The sequence below is a fragment of the Phasianus colchicus genome, chromosome Z, assembly GCF_987193195.1.
Source record: "Phasianus colchicus chromosome Z, bPhaCol1.hap1.1, whole genome shotgun sequence".
Taxonomy (NCBI): domain Eukaryota; kingdom Metazoa; phylum Chordata; class Aves; order Galliformes; family Phasianidae; genus Phasianus; species Phasianus colchicus.
In genome coordinates, this window is record NC_143476.1 from 48,773,021 (window position 1) to 48,795,329 (window position 22,309).

At 39.7% G+C, this 22,309-nt stretch overlaps 1 protein-coding gene across 6 annotated transcripts in view; it reads right to left on the reverse strand.

Moving 5' to 3' along the window:
* Positions 1 to 14,866, reverse strand: part of SPIN1 (spindlin 1) — a 63,708-nt gene extending 48,842 nt beyond the window's left edge. For 2 of the 6 annotated variants that reach the window (XM_090132652.1, XM_090132653.1), the window contains exon 1: positions 14,496 to 14,845. The gene's annotated coding sequence lies outside the window, so the exon portion shown is untranslated. Of the gene's footprint in view, positions 1 to 13,424 lie in introns of all 6 variants that reach the window. The other 4 variants (XM_090132654.1, XM_090132651.1, XM_090132657.1 and 1 more) reach the window with 3 other exon arrangements.
* Between the last annotated feature and the right edge of the window lie 7,443 nt (positions 14,867 to 22,309).

Sequence of the window (22,309 nt, forward strand, 5' to 3'; positions counted from 1 at the left end):
AGATACACAATACCTGATATATCTCTATCTCCCCTGTACCTTTTCCTATCCTGAAAATAATAAGCTAACCAGAGGCCAGCTAATTTTTCCTATTTGTGGGCTTTGAAAATATGGATGAAGGATAGAAATGGGATTACTGCATTTTCCTGGAGTTCTTCAGAGAAGGAAGAAAGGCCTATGAACTACAGTAGAAGGAATGGTACAACAGTGGGTTTTATATCCAACAGGTAATAATATTTAAATACCAATCCAATGTGGGCTGACAGTAAGTAACTGACAATAACACTACATGCTCACTAAATAAGACAAGCTATCAGTATGTCAGCTGATAGTTAGAATTAACAATAGGTTTAGGATTTTTCTTGAAAGGGAAGAAAGATGACACACTTATAAAAAAAACAGAAACAAAACAAACAAAAAACTGAAGTAATGAAATCATTAAAGAATGAAAATCCTGAGATAAAGGGTTGGGAATAGGAAATCAGACACATATGCCACACTAAAAAAATAACGAGGAAGAAAACCTCAACTAAATAACAGGTTTTAAGTTTGGTCTCCCTTTAAATAAAATTATTCTTCTGAAATTCTCTCCAAGTATAAGGAAAAAGGACCACACTTCAATACATAAATGTAGAACATCATTTTAAAAGAGTTATTTTAGAGCTCTTCACTTTTTCCTCTATCAGTTTGACTAGGTAAAACTTCTGTTGTTCTGGAATAGGATTGTATGATTTACTAACAAAAGTAGAATTATGGGGACAGAAATTTAACTCTTCTATTCTACACTGAAAACTGCTAGTTTAGCCACCTTGCTTTAAGAATAGTAAAATCTATCCTTCCCTGGTATATCTCCTAGTAATACTAAGATGTGACTTTTCTGCGCATCCCACTGCTACAATTCTTCCTGCAGCTTTACACAACATGCCTCTGAAGCACAGTAGAGTTCTTAGACCATCCCTAGTGTGAGAATCAAATGTTGTTTCTGCATTAGAATTGGATAATATTTTTTTATTTCATGATTTCTGCTGTCATAGTTCTTTCTGGGAGTCTTTCTACTTAACTTGAGGAAGATCTCTGATAGTTTACATCACTTATCCTCTAGATGAATCTTCCCAGGAATGCACGCTCTGTATATAGGTGTATCTATGTATATTTTGTCATACACATTGCGAGAATATCCTGCACGAGATCAAACCATGTTTGTCATGGCACACCTGAGGAAGCGCCTGAAGAGACATTGGAAGGCCTGGCATCACCCCCACCCCTGGTTCTCTTTGTTTAACGAAGACTTTGAAGAAAATCACCATATCAATACAAGAAGAGCACTGAGACACCTTAGAAACAATAGGATGGCTACTGACTGACACCAGATAACACCCCCCAATCAACAAATATAAACTGTGGTAAGATTGTGAACTTGGAATACTCAGCCAATTGAGAAACAGGGCAGGGGGACGGGTAAAGGGAAAAACAGGGTATAAAGACTGTCATCTTGTGTCCATAGGGGAGCTCCTGCTTGTGAGACGTCCGCCACTGCAATCGCGAATAAATCTGCTTTTATCAGAGGTACCGTCCTGACAAAAATTATTTGGACATTTCCAACACTAGTTATTCTAAACAGCAACACGAATCTACTTGCTGACTGAACCTCATGTGTATGTTCCAGTGACTGATGATTTAATGAATGCAAAGTCCTAGAAGATCATTCTTTTACAAATATTTTGAAAGGATGTAGTATTTATTAAAATCCCAGAGCTCTTCCCTGTATACTTTATTCAAAGGTAAATCTTAAGTCCAAAATCCAATGGTAACCTTAAATAACTCATAAGTGTTCAGCCTACTTCAAATTATCTTGTGTTCAACCATAGGGAAAGAAGATGTACAGACATCAGTTATAAGTTGTTACAGGTCACTGTAATTGCCTGCAGTTGCAAGCTTCTGCACTATAGCAAATATGAATTGTCTTAGATTACTGTCACTAGTAGGCAGCCATTCTCCTCCTCCCTGAAACCAGCAAATGCACAAAACCAACCACTACTTGGGATACTTTATCATAATACAGTGCTACCAATCATTGTGTTTGCTACCATTCTGAGGTAAATGCAGCTTTAAGTAGAACAAAACACTTGCAGTACTTTCTCATTCTTTTAAAGATGTAGTCAACATAGCTCAGTTAATATATTTGTAAGACAGTTTAATGCTTCATTAATATTTACAAAGACAGATCTCTGTAAATTAGGCAAGGAAACATCTACCAGAAAAGTGAGAAACTTCTCTGTTTTCTGCTTAAATGCCTTCTTTTAGGTGATGAGGAGGCACAAAACAAACGCTGATGATGCAAGTTTTAATTGCTATTGTCTGAGAAATGAAGGCACAAGGATGCCCAGAAATTCTGAAGAGCAAGACCAGGGCAAACTTATCAATCTGGCTGTTAGGAGGTAACTGGAGGAGGAGTGGTAAAACTGAATTAAGTGTAGCAAACTATGTAAATCAAATTCTTGAGCTGACATCTCTTCAGGAGGCTGTTTGATCTTTCAGTGACGTTTTTCAGGGTCCAGCAGCCAGTGCTCTCAAAAAAAAAATCAAGCTAGCAGATGCTGCTACATATAGCTGCTATTGAAGAAATGTAAGTTTGATATTTTTACGGAAAGAGGAAAAAAATAGACTTGCATTTCAGAGACCACTTTCATCAGTACTCTGTAGACTGTAAGAGAACAGAATTTTCTTGAGCAAAGCATTCAGAACATATAAATCCAGTATGCCTGAATTCTCAAAGATGTACTTGACTAAGAAAAGCCACTATGACACTGAACTGAAAGTAAACCTAATTTTTCCTAGCAAATTTTAAGAATTTTTTACATTAGTTACCTAGAGTAATTATTTTGATGACATACTTGAAGCATTATTTCCTGAGGCTTCGATAACTTTATTCATGAACTTCCACAATCAAGAACATACTTTGTTTCCATTCCAGACATGACAGTTTTCAGGAATCGTTGAAGGTGAACTCAAAATAATCAACTTCTGCAGCTGTTTTATAACTCACAAAGAAATCACTTTTTGTCTGAGATAAGCAGTGGCACATTATCAGTCTAGGGAATTCAATGTCAGAACAACCCAACAACACCATGAAGCATAATAAGCCAAGCCAATTATATATCACAGAGAATCATAGAATGCTTTCATTTGAGAGGGACCTCAAAAGTTACCTAGCTGCCAACCACTGGGATCAAGCACCATATCAGGCTGCCCAGGGTCCCATCCCACTAGTCCTTCTCAGCAGAGCTCTCAAAGTGTTTTTCTACCAGAGAGTGGGATTGGTCTCTTCTCAGTGGTGACAGGACAAGGGGAAATGGCCTCAAGCTGCACCCAGGTAAGTTTAGGTTGGATATCAGGAGAAACTTCTTTACAGAAAGGGTTGTTAAGCACTGCAATAGACTCCCCAGTGAGGTGGTTGAGTCACCATCCCTGAATGCGTTTAAAAACCTTTTGGATGTGGTGCTCAGGGACATGATTTAGCAGAGGGTTATTAAAGTTAGGGTAATATGGTTATGTTGAGGTTGGACTTAATGATCTTTAAGTTATTTTCCAACCTGAGCAATTCTATGATTCTACTTATAGAAGAGTTGCAGGGCTGTAGAGAAAAAATACTGTTTAAATACACCATCAACACTGGATTAACATGAAAGGGAATGGTAAGAAATTAATTCACCTGCTGGTTGTATTGTTTTGTTTTTTAAGTAAAAGATAAGCACCCTTAGCTCTCAGCATTATACTGTATTTTGCTTACATACAGGTCTTTCTGATTTTTTGGTGGAAAATAAAACACATCCTCCACGTGTAGAAGTTGAGAGGGAAAAGAGAAAAAAAAAAATGAGGGCAAGAAGTCAAGCCTCTAAAGATGAAAGCTACTTTGAAATCAGTGTTGCTCCCTCACAGATAGTCCAATGAATACATGTTAAGACAGTAAACTCTGGTCAAAAACGGTGTGTTCAAATTATTCTATTACGCATGAAAATAATGTATTGCAAAAATAAAAAAAAAAGAAATAAGAAAGCGCATTCAAAAAGACAGGACTCAAGAGTAAGAACTTTCAGCAACAACAGTTAGACAGATAAAGGTTTTTTTCTCCCTTTTAGTTTTGCCATCTCTGCAGAAAGCTGTTTCAGGTCAGACAGAAAGATCAACTAACAAACATTTAACTAAGACTTATTTCTTGAGATTTTCTGAGATTTTTAATCACTACAGTTAATGATAACAATGACAACAAAAAACACACCCTTCTTTCTTTTGGAAGTACAGATGCAGAGAGAGAAATTAAATTGATTTTTAATACTTAATCAAGGTTGAGTCTACTCATAGAGAAGGTGTCTCACTCCAATTAGTGGAGGGAGAGGAAATTCTTTGATATATGTATTCCTGATGGTGAGATTAAGGCACTACAGGTCAAACATTGGCCCAACTAGTTTACTGCAAATCCTAGATGCTTAGGGAAATGGGAGAAGGGAAGACAGGCGATAGGAAAGAGATAGGAAATAAAAGCAAGGCGTATTTGCAGGAAGCAAGAGAGAGTGTCACCACCATGGATCCAGCGTCGCTCATAGTGCGTCCATTGGTCCGGTCACCATGGGGAATGGGAGAAAGCCCAAAAGCTTCACACCACAGTAGCAAGCAGGCCCCAGGGGATTTCTTCTCAGGAGGTTCCCCCCCCCCCCCAACCCCCCCCAAAAGAATTCCCCCAGCTACAAGTTTAGTTGGGGCATCTTATCCCTCCCTTCTCAGTGTTTTTTTGTTTGTTTTGTTTTGTTTTCCTTCTTGTTAGCTGTACACTCTTGGCCATCCAGATAAGCCACTAGGGAGTGGTCCTTCATTTACCAGTGCACAAGCATTACTGCCTTTCGCAGTAGTCAGCTCCTTCAAGCAGTACCCCCAAAAAAGACTGCTTGTCTCCCTTCTGCTTATCTTTACAATCATAAGCAGAACTATTGTGGCTCGGTGACGCTCACCACTCGCCTCCTAGATATGTCCAGCTGCCAGTTCAAGCCTTATCATCGAGAGACCTCACAAAGTGAGTTTTGAGGGAAGAAAAAAAAAAAAGGGTTCAGAAACCTTCTCTCACATGCAGGGAGAAAGAAATTCAGAAAGGGAAAAAAAGATATGCATCTTACAATGAAAATAGCATCTCAGAAGGCAGAGTATCCATTCCCATAAAAGCATGCTAATCTTTTATCTACAGATTTCTATTTATCCAATCGATAAACAGAGTGCACACAAGATCACTCCTGCCTTTCATGTTGATGCTTCATATCTAACCTTGTGCAAACTCCACCCAAATGTCTCTGAGACATGTGTTTAGAGGCCTAATTATGACTGAAAACTATGTTTACATGCAGCAGTCTCTCTCCCTACTTTTTCTCCTTCAACTAAGTTTTATACATAAGGGGAAAAACAAAACAACATTAAAAAACCCTTCAAATTAATCCACGTACATTCAGCAATGCATGTATTATTTGCTGATACAGCCATGTCTCCACCTGTATGAAACAAAACTGTCTCACCATCCTTTCCATTCAAACCAATACTCACTTAAGTCAGGACTTGAGCTATAAGGACAGCATATAAGACAGAAGTCTTTCTCACTCAGTGCGTTATGGCTGGCATCCCAAATAATACACTTTTATTTTCAGAAATAAAAAAAATAAAAATTAAGTTATAGAAGATGGAGTCTAGGTAATTACATCTGTCTAACAACCAGGAGACCAAAAGATTTCTCCAAGTGAAGCTTTTTCCTCCTCTCTTCAGCAGGAGAGAGAATGACTCCGACACCCCCCTTTGTGAATGCTATACTTACCAACATGATATCAAGCAGGAGCATCTAACACTGGTTCTTATTATATCAAGTATTGACATATCCCTTAACTCTAAAAACTCAAAAGTCAGATTCTTATGAAGCAATCAAGTCACATGACAGACTGAATTTACTGCTATTTTTAAAAAATACTCTTGTCATAGTAATGTCTTTTAACTGATCAGATCTCTCAAAACTGCAGTTCTACTGATGGAAAAAAGATCATTAACAAAATTTTGGGTCATCTTTCAAGAGGAAGACAAAAATCTTCCAAAGGCAATTAGTGAACAAAGAATTGCTAAGACCATTAATAAAATCTTCTGCAATCAAAAAGGTTTTGAAAAGGAAGTAGTGAATTTATCTCTATATTTGCCCCAATTTTTATTTCACTTTGCAATTCACATCGTTGCTCAAAACATAAATAAGTAAGGAACATGATGGGCAAGTAAACATCCAGAGTCATGCAGACAGAGCCAACTGTCTTCTGAGAATGAGTTACACCCTCGTTGATATAGCTTTTACGTTTGATAGTACCATGGGAAGAAAAAAAAAAAGAAGAAAAAAAAGATCACCTATTCCCTAAACATTTTTCCAAAGACCACTGCATATAAGCTGAAGACCAATGACTATAAGTTACAGACATTCAGAACAGATACAGTACTCATCAGCGGTAGCTGACCAGTGCATACTGTTGAATACCCGAGACCAGAACAATTAAAGCAGGTGTTATGGTTGTCAAGGCATTTGAGAAAGCTTAACTCAAACACAGGGAAACACCATCATGTAAATATTCCAGAACATTCTCTCTTCTACCTACTCGGCTCACAACATATAATTTAAGTCTAGAAAGCTAGAAACATCCATATTTAATTATCTCAATTGCAAATATAATATAGCACTTCATCTAACTTTCTTCAGTGTTAGTAGGGAATAATTTTGTATGGGGAAAACATACACAAAGTTAGCAGAATAAGTTCTGAAACAGAAATAAATAATTTTAAATACCAGACGAATCTGATACATCTTTCAGGTTTTACCCAGTGAGGGTGTGAGATCATGACCTAATCAAATTTGTTTTTACATTTAAATTAATACAAGAAGTTCAATAAGAAAAGATTTGATTTTTTTTTAAGCATGTCAAATTAAGTGTAAATAGGTGTAATTCCCTAGATTACATCATCATTTCTAGTAATTCCTGGATTATAGACTGAGAACAACTGAGCCAACTTGACTGGATATTAGGTCAAATTTCAGAACCAGTGGTGAGGCACTGTAACGAGCTTCTCAGGGAGGTCGTACAGTCACTGTTCCTGGAGATGTTTAATAAGGGCTTTATTAAGCATTTATTAAAGGTGGTGATGTGCTGAAAGTTGGACTAGATTATTTTAGTGGCCTTTTCCAACCTTATGAATTACAGAATCAAATCTCAACATACTAGTTATCACTTAAGAGTAAAATATGGCACATTAAATAATTTTCTGGATTTTAGACAGTACTAGAGAGGATACACTCAGACCATAAAGTCCATTCCTATCCCAAAAGTAAATTCCTAATCACTTTACAGAAACTTTTTTTGTGAACAATTCCTGACAGTAGCTTTGAAGAATGCGTTGCTTGAGTAAGTGAAATTTCCCTTTGGGAAGAACACTGCAGTGTTCCAGATCAACACCCAGAACATAAAATGATGGTTGGTCTGAGCTCTTCTAAAGAAATGTTCCTATATGTATCTTGTTCAATAACAAAAGGTTCGTCCATTATAATTACCAAAAGATAAAGCAAAGGAAACATGAAAGCTGGCACACAAGAAAACTGCTTCAAGTCGTGCCAGAAGATATTCAGATTGGATATCATTAAGAATTTCTTCATTGAATGGTTGGTTATCAACCAGGCATCAAACAGGCCGCCCAGGATTGTGATGGAGTTGCCAGTACCAGAGGTATTTAAGAGAAGTATGAATGTAGCATTTAGATACACAGCTCAGTGGTACACTTGTAGAATTTTGTATAAGGGTCAAATTTTACAGACTTCAGCACCGTTAGATCAGCTAGAACAATTTCCCATGCTTCAGAACAAGTCAGTGAATGCTACAAAAAAAGACACTACATTACTACTTTTTACAATAATCAACCACACCTGAACAGAGCAGTATCACTTTAAAAAGCAGCACCACTGTTAGATGTGAAATTGCCAACGTTATACTTTACAAACCAGTTAGCAGAGTGGTCTTAAAACAGATTTAAATTACAAACATTCCTTGTATTTATTAATTGTTCTAACAGGAAACTAGGAAAGAAAAAAAAAAAAAAAGAGACAAGCAATGTAAAGGATTGAAAAATAAAAAAAAATTTTAAAGCCCTGTTGAAAGGTACTGTTATGATTCAACCCAGCAGGCAGCTTAACACCACACAGCCTTTCACTCACTTTCCTCCATCTCAGTGGGATAGGGAAGAATTAGGAAAATAAATTTATTTTATTTATAGATTTAGAGAATTTATAGATTTAGAGAAAAAGTTAAGAAAATTAAGGAAGAATAAATTATCATAATTTATATGTGCCTATGTGTATGTGGGCACTCATATATAAAAATACAAAAATGCCTATAGCTACATATAGAGTTCTGTCCCCTTGCTGCTCTTTGTGCCCCCTGAGCCCCTAGCTTAGAGGGACAGTACAAGAAGCTCAGAAATTAGCATGTCCTTGACTCTGCACAGCCCTGCTCAGCAACAAGTGAAACTTCGGTGTATCAACACTGTTTTCCTCCAAAAGCCAAAAATCAGCATCATACCAGACACTATGAAGATTTACTCTGTCGCAGCTGAAACGAGATCAGGTACACATTCAGAGGGGAACTGTAAACAGGCTACTTGCTCCTGAAGTTACGCACTCACTTTGTGTAAGTTGGAAACTTAGGATGCAAAGACTAGCTCTGAAGCACTAGGAAGACTCTGATAACAAAAGAAAGATTCACCTTTCACTTCAAATACAGCAATACATTTTATCAGAGCATTTTAATTCACAAGCATTTTCAAATTTACAGATACAAGCAGTTTTAGATTTACGAAACTAACTCTCCAAAGGCTTGGCACTAAGCCAAACAAAAAAATCTGGGAAGCAAGCATGAAGAATTGCTTTGTTACCACATGCTACTAATTACCAGTGACCGAACGCAAGGCTCTTTACTTGGGATACCTGGTACAGTTACATGGGGACTGTTGCAAACTCATCTGAGAATAGTATATTCATATATCAATGCCAGAAACCAAGCGTAAACAAGGGTATGTCAAAGATGACAAGGGATTTAACCAAATGAATAATCGTGAGGTATTAATCAATATAGTGATAAAAAAAAAAGTTACCATAAGTAGCTACATAATGGCAAATGCAAAACTGAGAACACAACACAAGGAACAAGTGAAATGATACAAATTTGTTGTTCAAACCACCATATAAAATTAAAGATCTAAAGCTCAACTGTCATTCTAAATCACTGAAATCCATACAACTACTCCTAAAATGCACACTCATCTCACCAGAATTTGTAGGTGTATAACTTGAACAACCTCAGAGCATTCAAAAATAATGGGAACAACAACAAGAAAAAAAAATCATATAACCACGTGGTTAGGAAAAACCCAAGAACTAACCTTTACCAAAACGCCATAAATATCTGCCTGTAATTGTTTACAGTACTTTCAGTAACTCTTATACTGCAGACAGATCTCAAAAATTAAATGTATACATAACATACATAATACACCTCAACATCATCTTCAATACTTTTCAATAATTGCAAATATTGGAATATATAATCAAGTAGTATTTATTCACCACAGTTAATGACAACAATTTATAACAACATTTTGTGGAATTACAATAAAGGTTGCAAGTATGTAGGTCAAAGAAGACCTCACATAACTTGGATTTAGCAGTTCTACAAAGCAAAAAAGATGTTTGCACATCTGCAGAATCATACACAGCAACTCAACAAATTCACCTCCTAGATTCTCTAGCAAATTCACATTTTACAGTATAAGGGGAAGTTAAATCACTACCATATCATGAAAGAATTGTTTGAATTAAATAACTTTATCCTCATTTGAAAAGTATTTTAATTATATGAGGCCTCTTTGTCACTAAAATCAACAGTACACACAAATACAAATTAGTTAACTACACTGCTTCAAGGAACTAGCAGAACTAACTTATCCATGTTATGAAAATGCGGATGAGGGGGATGGGAAATAGTCTGAAGCCTGATAGAAGGAAAGTCAGATTTCCCATTCTTCTAAGTCATGCAGTATGCTGACATGTAAATAGCATCTGCATAGCAAGCACCTTGACGTGCAGAAAGTATTTACCAGGTGTATGGGAACTGCTGAGTCATGGCCTGAACCTCTGATTGACCATCTGAGGCAAGCAATGAGTCAGCCATGGGAGCACAGGTGAAGGCAACTCACCTGTGCTACTGGAAGGGGTGGAGTGTGGCTCCATCTCTCCTAGACCCCATTTAAGAGTTAACGGGCACTGAGGAAGGATCTCTTTTTGGAGATTGCTCCTCTTGGAGTTTTCTCAGTGAGCTTAGGACAAGGGTAAGCTTTCCATCTATTCTTCTTTAGCATGATAACCTGTTTAGCCTTTCTTGTGTATTTCTTAATTATAACATTCATATATTCATTGATTATACACCTGGAAAACCAATAAAGATCAGCATCTTCCCCCAATAATAAAACTATGAAATTCTGAAGAGTAGTCAGGCAAGGAAAATGAGAAAAACTAATAAAAACCTCTCATACCTCTTACAAAAAAGAAGCTGCCAGATCATAAAAAATAACTTTCCATTACAATGATTCTATATCCTTTAGTTAACTTCAGCTAACAACTTCTAAACACTTAAAAAAAAAAAACAACTATTTGTCACATCAGTTCTAGAGTAACTTATAAAAACATATTCATACACCCATATGATCCATTTGATTAGCAAGTTGAGTCTGACCTGAGAAGAAAGTAAGCTAGGCAAAACAAAATGAAAGCATGTCACAAGTCACAAAGTCTGCCAAGACTGGTCTTTTCTTGAGAACAGAACTTCTCTGAAATTATTTTTTTTTCTAACACTGGGAAAATAATGCATTATATTAAGGAAAAAAAAAAAATCAACAAACCTAAATACTTTGAAAGAGCTATAGCATCACGTGGGTATTTACAGACATCAAGACATCAAAGAGCACAGTTTGGCAACTGTAAGCAATGAAGGTAAAGGACAAGAAGTCAACATAAGAATGCTACATAAATCAAAATAATATACAGAAAATACTGAAATATGAGATAAACTAAAGGTATGTGTTACCTTCAGGACTTGCAATTTAACTAGTAATTTCAGATATTCTGAATTACATTGAGTCATGACTTAAAACAATTCCCTGAGAAATGCTACTTTGCAAAAATAAATCCATTTATTTCCAACATAACCAACAAACTGATCACGAAGGCCTCTCTCTCAGACTTATTTCCCAATATGAGAAAGTGAACAGTGTCAGAAAAGAAGGTTTTACTAAGATTTAGCATTGAAGTTAATTAGACATTGCCTTACGCTATCCACAGTGGAAAGAAAAAAAAAAAAATCACTGGGCTGTCCTCACTTCAAGACTCCAGAGGCACAACAATTTGGCAAGTTACTGAACTAGATCAGATTATCAGGAAACACTTCAACCAATAGTATATCTTTAACTAACTAATCAACACATCTAAGACGGAAAAACTATCTTCTATGTGTCAAATAAATAACTTCAACAAAGCAGAAATGAAGTTTACAGAATAATTTCTAGAAACAAAACTAAAATGTCACAGAGTAATAAACATGACTGTTAAAGTGGCTCTTTTCAGACCAACCCATTGTCTAAACAGATGCGTTGTATACAGTGTATTTTTATTTTGCACATTTTGACCATTTTGTTTGGTCCCCCTAAGGACCAGCTTAAGTAGCCAAATACCTATTCTAGGGGCAGGAGCTGCATATCTCAAATGTTTCAGAAACATTTCACACATTAGCAGAACAGCATGACTGCAAAATTTAGTGGCTACAATAAAGAGCAACATATTACCTACAACAAGTAGGTAATTCTAGTGGCTTTACCAACATCACCTTCTTGGGCAAGTTGTTAAATGTAAACAAATTGTAACTGCTACAGAACCCAGTGATATATAATGTTACAGGCTTTTGATCAAGCTTTTCCATCCATGAGTAGTACAGCTGGCTCAGGAGCCATGATAAACATTCTGAAATTGTCTTGTAACCTGGATGACTCCGGTCAAGTATTATGTTGTTGTAAACTCATTACCATCATTTATTTTCTCCTTGTGCCCAGTTAACACTTGTTCATGAACACAGAAAAAAAAAAAAAAAAACAGATGAAAAAAATGTCACAAAATTAGGAAGCATTTATATGTGATACTACACTTTAGTATTAGAATTAAGTAACTATTTATGTATCATATGACTATGCTGTCCAGTGCTCATCTGCTGGAAACTTCCCAAGCAAAGCAGACAAAAATGACAGACCTATGGCTTTTGTTACTTAACAGCAATGCTCACGTATTAAGAGAAGCTGTGGTTATCCATGTCTGTAGGCTTAGGAATAAAGCCCATGTCTTTAAATATAATATTTGAAGAATTAAATATTTACTATAAGTTACAGTAACATGCCTTGAAAGAGAGGCAAGTATCTCTGCACCTTCAGTATTCACGCGTACAATTAAAATTGACATGTAAATCGGTTCTGCAGCAGGTTATTTTGGACAAGCCCAAAAAATAACTTTATTTTGGTTCTAGCCTGCAGGAAAGCAATAAAATAAGCAATTTTCAACGAAGCCAGAAGGAGGTGCTCTCAATAACTCAAGTCAGGGGGTACTGAACTGAGCGCCCCTCTGGTGGTAGATGAGATCAGAAGTATGCTGTCTTGTTTTAGTTGAGGAGCTCCCTTAAGCCACAATGCCATACCTTTTCAACAAAAAAGGAAGCTGGAAAGCAGAAGTGCGCCTTTTAAAGTACTTCAGCTTGCCATCGTCCTCAGAAGGGAAAATTAATCTGTGACAGGAAACTACGAACATGAAGGCCTGGCAAGTGTTAATTCCTTGTATTCCATGATTTACCAGCTGTTTGAGAAACTGACAAGATGAAACACAGAACACAAAAAAATACAAAAAGCTTATGGTAATGCTTTTACCTACACAAGCCTGTTCTGACTCAACTAGTTCAGGTCTTTCAAACGTGACTGTGACGAGTTGTTACATTAAACTGAACTACACCCTGAAATTAAGAGCCCTCGATCGTTCTACGAGAGTAACACAGTATTCCATCTCTGCCAGCAATGTGGTGCATCAGCCTCCCCCCCACCCAAAAAAAGAGAAAACGATACGCACATTCCAAACAAGCCTCTCTCTGCAGGACTCATCCAGCTCTCCCCTTTCCTCCTGCCCTCCCCCAGCCTTGCCAGGTTCCCAAACCCGCTCTGATTTTAGGTTTCATTTTGTTGTAAACTGCAAAACGAACGGAGAAAGCACCCAAAGCAAGGATCCTTACCCTTGAAATCCCACCATGCGCGCAACCAAGGAGGGTGAACTGTTTTTCCTTTTTTTTTTTTTTTTTTTTTTTTTTTTTTGAAGGGCGCTGAGGAGGGAGGGGGAAGAAACAAAGCCTACATGGAGGAGAGGCTTAAGCGGCGGAGGCAGAGAGAGAAGGCGGAGAGCCCGGCGGAGGAGCAGGGCGAACGTCAGCCATGTTGTGTGTGTGTGTGTGTGTGTGTGTGTGTGTGTGTGTGTTTGTGTGTGTGTGTGTGTGTGTTGGTCGAGTATTTACAAACCTGCAGCTGCGGCAGCGCTTGGAGCGTGGGAGAGGGGGCAAAGCAGGGATGAAGAGCGAGGAGAGGAGGAAGGGGAGAGGCGCACCGGAGAGCGAGAGAAGGGTGGGTGGGAGGAGGGGGAAGCGGCGGCAGCGGCAAGAGACAAAGGACGGCGCACCGCCGGGCGCAGCGCACACCCTTGCGCTCACGCACACGTCCGGGTGTCTCACGGTGGCCGCCAGCCCAGAGCACACCAAAGCGTCAGCGCGCCGCCTCCCGCAACCACAGCCTCCAGGCCGCCGCTGCCAGTCCGGCCCCACCGAGCGCACACCCCTCGCCCCGCCGTCCCGCGGCGCTGCTCCCCGCCCCCGCTAGCCGCCGGCGGCCCCAGAGCGGGCCCCAGCCCGCGACACAACAGCCACAGAGGGAAGGGGGTATTGAGAACCGCGCCGGGGAAAGCGGCGGTTCCCCGGAGCCCGGAAGGGTGGGGGCCGCCGGGAGCCGGCAGGGCGCTACAGGACCGGCCCGGGGCCCGCAGCCGCCCACCCCCCGTGGCTTCCGGGCAGGCGCAGCGGAAGGGGCGCCGGGCGCGCGTTGGGGGCAGGGTGCGGGTGCCCCGGGCGCGCACATAGCGCTGGCCCGGGGGAGAGAGGGTAGGAAGGGAAGGCGAGGCTGGGAGAGGTGGCGGCCGTCCCCCCACAGCGACTCCCTCCGGCGCTGCCCGGTACTGGGCCGGGCCCGGCCAAGGGCGGCGCGACGGGCCGCGTCTCCCCCCCCCCCTCCCACCCCCCCGTTCCCTCCCGCTCGCTCACCTGCCGCCGGGACGGGCGCCCGGGGGTGCCAGGCGGGCGGCCCAGGAATGCCAGCGCTACCGCCGCAGCGCTCCCTGCCTCGCCGGGCCGCTCAGCTCCTTCGCGGCGGCAGCGTGGACGGCCGCTCCCCTTGTCTTGTTTGCACCCCTCCACCGTCGCCACCGCTGCCTCCTGCTCGCCTCTGCCACATTTGGATCCCCCCTCTCCCTACGCAAGCTCAGCCGCCAGTAGAGAGGCCTCCTCACCTTCCTGCCAAATAGTGAGCCATCCGCATAGAGTCGTTCAAAACACAGGGCCTAGCCCCGCCCTCCGCCGCCGTGCCCTCCCCCGCTCCCTCCACGCCGTCGCACAGGCGCACTGTGGTGCCTGAAATGCGACAGCAACGCAGGAAGTGCGCTCCCGCCCCGGTAGGGCTGCCGCTCGTAGCGCGCATGCGTAGGCCCTAGTCTTCTGTGTTTTGTAAGACGAAGTTTAATGAATGACCGGAGCTACTAAAAATTGTTATGTGTAGAACGTGACTGGGAGATACAGGCATAGTTAGTGTACAAAAGCTAAAATTGATTTGTTAAAATGATTTCACGTACACATTTGGGCTCTCTAAGTTTGGCATTGGTAGTTGCGATGGATGACGTCCAAATTCCCAGCCATCGTCCTTTGAGAGAAAATACCACAGTATGAATGTGAAAGCACGCATATTTTGCTTAAAAATCTTAATGGGAAAACAGTAAAGCAGCATTCATAACTTTAGTCATCTCTGTGTTAATTTCGCAATTCATAATTTCATCAAACATTGGCTGTGTCTCTTGAAGCTTCTTAGGGGGTCTCTGAGCAAACCCTGGGATGAAGGCTACAATTTAAGGATTTTTTTCTGCAGAGGTGACTAAAGAATTTTGGAAGAGCAGTAGGACAAAGTATGTGTATGAAAGAAAAAACACAATAAGGAGAATTATACAAAACAAACAAACAAAAAAATAACACACACACACACACACAAAAAAACCCACAGTAAGGAGAAGTTTTGTTGTCCAAATATCTGGTCTGGATCTTTACGCTTTTCTTTCATGTTGCATTTTTCTCTTGACATATAGAGACCCTATAATTATATGAAAAACTTGCAATCTTTTAATATTTTCATGTACCAAGATAAAGGGCCCTTAACTTTAAAAGTGCTTGGAGTAGTTGAGGCGGAGAATAAAAGATCGTTTCTGATCCTGGGCTGAGTCATGGCAATCCTTAATGGTTGAACTTCCAGGAACAACAGATTCCTTGAAGGCTTTACTTTGGAGATTCATCTAGATCAGGCTCATCCAGAGCTAGTAGAACATGCCTTGATCCCTGAATACTAGGCATTGTCCACAAAAGAATGCTGTTACATTGCACAGAAAGAGAATTACATCATACTTTCCCATCCTAGACTCATCAGCAGTGGCTGATCCCTGAGCTGGCTGGAAAGAATGTCCAGACGAGTGAGAAAACTGGAGACAGACTGCCCATCAAGGCTATTTACTCATTCTTCTGTATTGCAAACAGCTCTTGTCTTACCTTTAGACAAGGTGAAACCTTTCTCTTTAACCCTTGAAGTTTTGGGTGTAACTTTCTGCTTCAGTTCAACCAGATACAGACAGTGATTTAGCACTGTCTGGGTGCAAGCTTGGAGCTCTGCGTTATACTCCAAATGATGTTCCAAGTTCTGAAAAAAGGTGCTTGTACAGAAAAGACCAAATTGGGGCAGCTCCTTGCATATCACATGACTAAACAAGGTGTGTAACAGATGCCAACTCAGAAGAAATTCGGAACGTAGCATCAAATTTTTGGGTTGATTGTAGAGTGATATCAGAAAGACAAAACAGAGGACTACTCTGTTTTGTGCTGACTTCCTGTTCGAGGAGAGGCAGTGTAACGTGTAACTGTAACATGGTAGTTTCAAGTAGGATTCCTTTCATTATTGTTCTTGTTATCAATGGAACAGTGAAACAAACAAGAAAGAGTTGTGTGTCTGCATGTGAGGGACAGCACTTGACAAGCTTGATCTCTTTCTATGATCAAGTGATCTGCCACTTGACAGTGGATGAGGAAAAGGCTGTTGGTGTAGCCTACCTAGACTCCAGCAAAGACTTCGACAGTGTATTCTCCTGAGGAAGCTGGCAGTTCATTGCATGAAAAGGTACAGGTGTGGGAATCAAATGTTGTTTCTGCATTAGAACAAGATAAGAATTTTTATTTTATGGTCTCCACTGCCATAGCTCTTTTCAAGAGTCTCCGATAGTTTTCATCACTTATTCTCTAGATGAACTTTCCCCAGGAATGCGTGCTCAATATATAGGAGAATTAATATATAATCATTGAGTTTAGGTAGATGGAGTAGGTTTATAGGCACAAAGACTGCAGCTCCTGTCTGTCAAGCCTCCTGAAATACCTCTGAGCCTTATTAATATTTAGTGCTGGACAGACAAGACCCTAGTAATAAAGAATTTGAGAAGTTAATTAACAACACATACATATAAGCTAGCAACAACTTATGTATGTCCATCATGAAAGTATATGTTACACACATTGCAAGAATGTCCTGTACAAATTAAAAGGACAAGACATGACATGCCTTAGGGAGTGCCTGATGAAGGTACTGAGGAAGGGCTGGCATCCTCCCCCTCCCCCCTTCGGTACTCTTTGTTTAACAAAGACTTCGAAGAAAATCACCATATCAATACGACAAGAAGAGCACTGAGACATCTTGGAAACAACAGGACTGATACTGACTGACACCAGATAACACACGGATTAGCAAGTAATTAACAAATGTAAACCTTGAATAAGATTGTGAGCCTGGAGTACCCAGCCAATGTGGAAACGGGAGGGGGAGAGGCAAGGGGAGGAAACAAGGTATAAAAAGCTGTCATTGTGTCCATAAGCACGCTCTCCTGCTTGCTGGACGTCTGCCATTCCAATCGCGAATAAAATCTGCTTTTATCAGAGATACTGTCCTGAAAAAATTGTTTGGATATTTCCAACAAAGGTAAAGAATTGGCTGGAAGGCTGGACCCAGAGAATGGTGTCACCAGAGGAGTTAAATCCAACTGGTGCTCACGAAGGAGTGATATTCCCCAAGGGTTGGTACTGGGGCCCATCTTATTTAATGTTCTTCTTGATAACCTGGATGAGGGGATTGAGTTCACCCTCAGTAAGTTTGCAGATGATACCCAGCTGGGAGGAACTGTCAATCTGTCTGAGGGTAGGAAGATCAACAAGACCAAGTGTCAAACCTTGCACTTTGGCTACAACAACCCCAGGCAATGCTAAAGGCTTGGGGCAGAGGGCTGAAAGACTGTGTGGAAGAAACGGATCCAGGAGTGTTGGTCAGCACTCAGCTGAACATGAGCCAGCAGTTTGCCAATATGGCCAAGAAAACCAATTGCATCCTGGCTTGTATTATAAATAGTGTTGCCAGCAGGAGCAGGGTGGTGTTCATCCCTCTCAGCTGGAGTTCAGTTTTGGGCCCCTCTCTACAGGACAGATATTAAGGCCCTGGAATGTATCCCCTGGATGAAAATGAAGCTGATGAGGGATAGGGCACACACGTCTTATGAGGAGCAGCAGAGGGAACTGGGATTGTTTAATCTGGAGAAGAGGAGGCTTAGGGGAGACCTTATAGCTCTCTACAACTCTCTGGAAGGAAGTTGTGATATGGTGGGTGTCAACTTCTGCCATGTTACTAGCAATAGGGCTAGAAGAAATGGCTTCAAATTGCACCAGGAGAGGTTCAGGTTGGATATCAGGAAAAACATCTTCTTCAAAAGAATGGTCAGGCACTGGAACAGTTGCTTAGAGTTGTGGTTGAGTCACCATCTCTGGAGGTGTTCAAGAAACGTTTAGACGTTGTAGTAAGGAACATGGTTTAAGTGAGGAAATATTGGTCATAGGTGAACAGTTGAACTAGATGTTCTTGAAGGTTTTTCCAATCTTGGTGATTCTATGATTCTAAAATCCCAGCTTTTAGAATGAACAAGCTAGTTACAATTTCCTTGCACGGTCTAGATGGACTGTTCAGGGTGCTCCCACCTTCTGCTTCCATATAAGGTAGATATCTGAGGTGTCAGCTGGGGGAAAGCTGGGTCAAGATAGTTGTTTAGCAATTGCCTGATGACAGATGACTGTAATCTGCTGGACTGTTAGAGTTAAATTCAGGGACTTTTAGATAAGAGGCAGCAGTCCAAAGAGTGTTAAACACAAGTATAACACAAGTGAATGGAAAGTATGTTGTACATGATACATTTTTTTTCTATTTAAACAGTGTAAAACAAAGTTCAGCACTTGAAAAGAGCCTAAACCCACTCTTTGGTTTCCAATGGCTTCCAATGACCTAAGGCTTGAGAATCTGATTGAAGGCTTTCATGCTGTGAAATTAAAATGCAACTTCGCCCAATATATAATGTCTTTTGAGCTGTCTTTTAACTTACTTTTTCTTTAAAAAGAGTGCTGTACATAAACTTCCCAGAATGTTTTAGTACTTTGGTATAACACTTATTTCTTCTGCAAATGGAGTGGCCAAACTCTTCCACAAGCTTTCAGTACCATTGGGTAGCCAACTTCACCCTGATTTCAAAAATCATTGGTTTTTTGATCTCCCCCAGCCTAAAGTGAATTAGACTTAATTACTGAAAAATCATATTCTCCTTTTGATAGAGTCAAAAAACTTCAGAAATCAAGTGGGAACATCTGAATTTGAAGGATGAAAGACATCTTGCCTCTTAGCCTGTTGACTTGAAATGCAGAGATCAATCAGCCACTTCTGCTTTAGCTTTGCCTTAATGGAGCAATTTTATTTAGCTGGCTTCCTAGTAAGTTTGTCTTTTCGAAGTAAGCTGCTCGAATAAGAGAGGTCTTATTTAAATCAAGAGAACTATAGGCCTCCTTCCAAGAGGTTTGCTGTATCAGATGGTTTCAGCATTGATGCAATGTGTCATGCTTGCAGGAATCAACCATTTATCTTTGAATAACTTCAGTACAATAGCAGTAAGCTTCAAATGTATGTGATCTACCTTAAAAATTGCCTCAGATGAATGCTTGCAAATATCAGGAAGTGGTGAATAAAGTAAGGCTTTTAAGAGAAATGCTCCAATGTCTACTGAAATAAAACTCAAACTGGATCAGACATTTCTACTTTTTTCTGTCAGAGACAGTGACTTCTGCTCAACATGTTTTACTTACAGTGTCAGGCTTTCAGTGTGTCTGCTTTATTTAAAATTGAAAAATGTGTGAAAATTAGGTGAGATATCATGTTTAAAAGAAATTAAATTGATAACAGTCAATTGTAGTAAAACGTGAAAATTCTCTAGGTTTGAGAGGTTTCTTTTAGTTCAGCCTCAGATTTGTTGGGTTCAGTGAGTTCAATTCAGTAAAAGACTTTCAAAAATGAACCATTTATAGTAGAGAGCTGATGGGTTTACTGTAAAAACCTATAAATAAGACAAGATTCTAATTTCCAATATTTGGTTAATATGGAGAAGTTTTACTTGCAAACTTGCTTTTTTCATAGTTTATTCTCAATTTGTGGTTAGATTTTTCATCCAATCAGCAAAATTCTTAATTTTTTACTATTATAGTTACATCTATTTGGTAAGTAAGTGATCCCTTACTGTGTGTCAAGGAATGATAAACTAGTAAATGTGCCTGAAGAGGAATCACTGACATTACTCAGACATCCTGTTGAAACAGGTATGGCTTTCTGTCATGTAAGACGAGACCTGTATTCACAGACTTTTTTGGTCACAGCAAGAGAGAATACTAAATGAATCGTACTAAAAATTTAAACCCTTCTCCTCTTACTCTTTTATCTTCCCTCTTTCAATTATATGTAGAAGTAGCAGTCATCAGCCTTTTGGTTTACAAAGTGTAGCAGAGGTTTTTTTTTGTTTGTTTTCGTTTGGATTTTTTTTTGTAGGTAGGAAAAAAACAGACAAAGAAGATAGTACTCCAAAATATATCTTTCCTTTATTTTTGTTTTTAGATGGACTGTGAAACATGAGAAGCCTGGTGAGCAACTTAATTTGCAAATACTTGATTCTCATTTTCATCCTGAAATTTTTTATTTTAAAGCAGGTTTGGAAATATTTGAGATAAGAGTACTGTCTGTCATATGTACTTTAGTGCTTTTCAAGGGAACTTAGAAATAATACTAAAATAATTCTAAAAAAGTTGACTTGAAGAAATTTATGCAGAGAGACTTAACAGCAATTGAGCCTGTTGTGGGAGTCCTGGCTCCTTTTGACATTGATAAGAACTCCACAAAACAGGCACAGTTTTTCCATTACTGTGTTTTCTTTTGCCTTGTAAAATAGAACAGTGTTACAACATGCTTCTTCATCTTCAGTGTTACATCACAGTTATCATCCACAACATCTGAAAGCTACTATGATGTTGTAAGCAAGCATTAATCATATTATAAAATTCAGTGGCTATCCTTATGAGGATATATTAACAGAATATTTTGTGTAATTACTTCTCAAAACAAAGTACATAATGTCAGCCGAGTAAGAACTGACCTACAAAGATTACAAGTCTTTGTATGTTTATGATTTAATACAACAAACATGTATTCTATCTAGGTCAGGATGACTATCCTTGAAAATGCTAATGTGATTAAGGAGAGGAGCTCCTAATCACAATATGATCCCTAAACTTTGTTTGAGATAGGAGCATCTTGAAAAAATTTTGCCTTCATGTAGGGAGATTAGCCCTATCTTTAACTGAACAATTTTAGGCTGGAGACTGTATCAGGTGTTGGAAATATCCAAATAATTTATCAGGACAGTATTTCTGATAAAAGCAGATTTTGTTCACAATTGCAATGGCGGGCATCCCAGAAGCAGAAGTGCACCTGCAGAGACTCTGCTACATCTTTTATGCCATCTGATGCTGATCTTTTTTTCCCAGGTTCTGGCTGAGTACTTCAGGTTCACAGATCTTCCCAATGCGTTACTAAACATATGGATACTAGCTAAACATAAATTATTGCTATCTAAACATGTATATTATTAATTATTTAACTTATCCTCCTTAAATGCTCTATCACTAAGGTCTTGTCTGTCCAGCATCAAAAATTAATAGTATCTCAGCATAAACAGCCTATTGAAATCCTTGTCACACTGTTTTGGAGTGGGACGTCTAACTTGTATTTAACTCCAGGCTCAGAGGTATTCCAGGTGGCTGGACACAAGAGCTGCAGTCTTTGTACCTATAAATTACTCCATCTACCTAATCTCTGTGACTATAAATTACTTCATCTGTCTGCTGAGCACGTGCGAAGATGATCAGGGACTCCTGATGAAGTAAAAAGACTATGCTCCTCTCTCCCTGACTCCTCCCCTCCCCCGGAAAGAAAGACCTATTAGTAAAATATTTATCTTCTTAGTTCTAATGCAGAAACATTCTATTCCTACACAGGGTAGTGGTCAAGGGATAAAAAGTACGGAAAAAAACCAGCATTGCAAAAATCCTGGACTGTTCTAGTTTTGTGGAAAGTCACCTTGCACCTAGACTTGAACAACCTTGCAATAAATCAGTACCATGTCTGTGTATGAGATTACATTACTGCACACTGGGTAATGAATCCCACCTTTCAAACAACAATTTTCTGATGACTTAGATGGGACAGTTGTGCTGCCTTGCCTTAATTGTCTTGCTGCACCCAGCTGGAAGTAGGAGAATGATCAGACTCCAACACACACTGGTCTTTTGTTCGAGGACTCAGTTGGATTCTCTCCCCTGCTGGTGCATTAAATGACAGTGAAGTGCAATGCTAAAATCAAGACATTGAA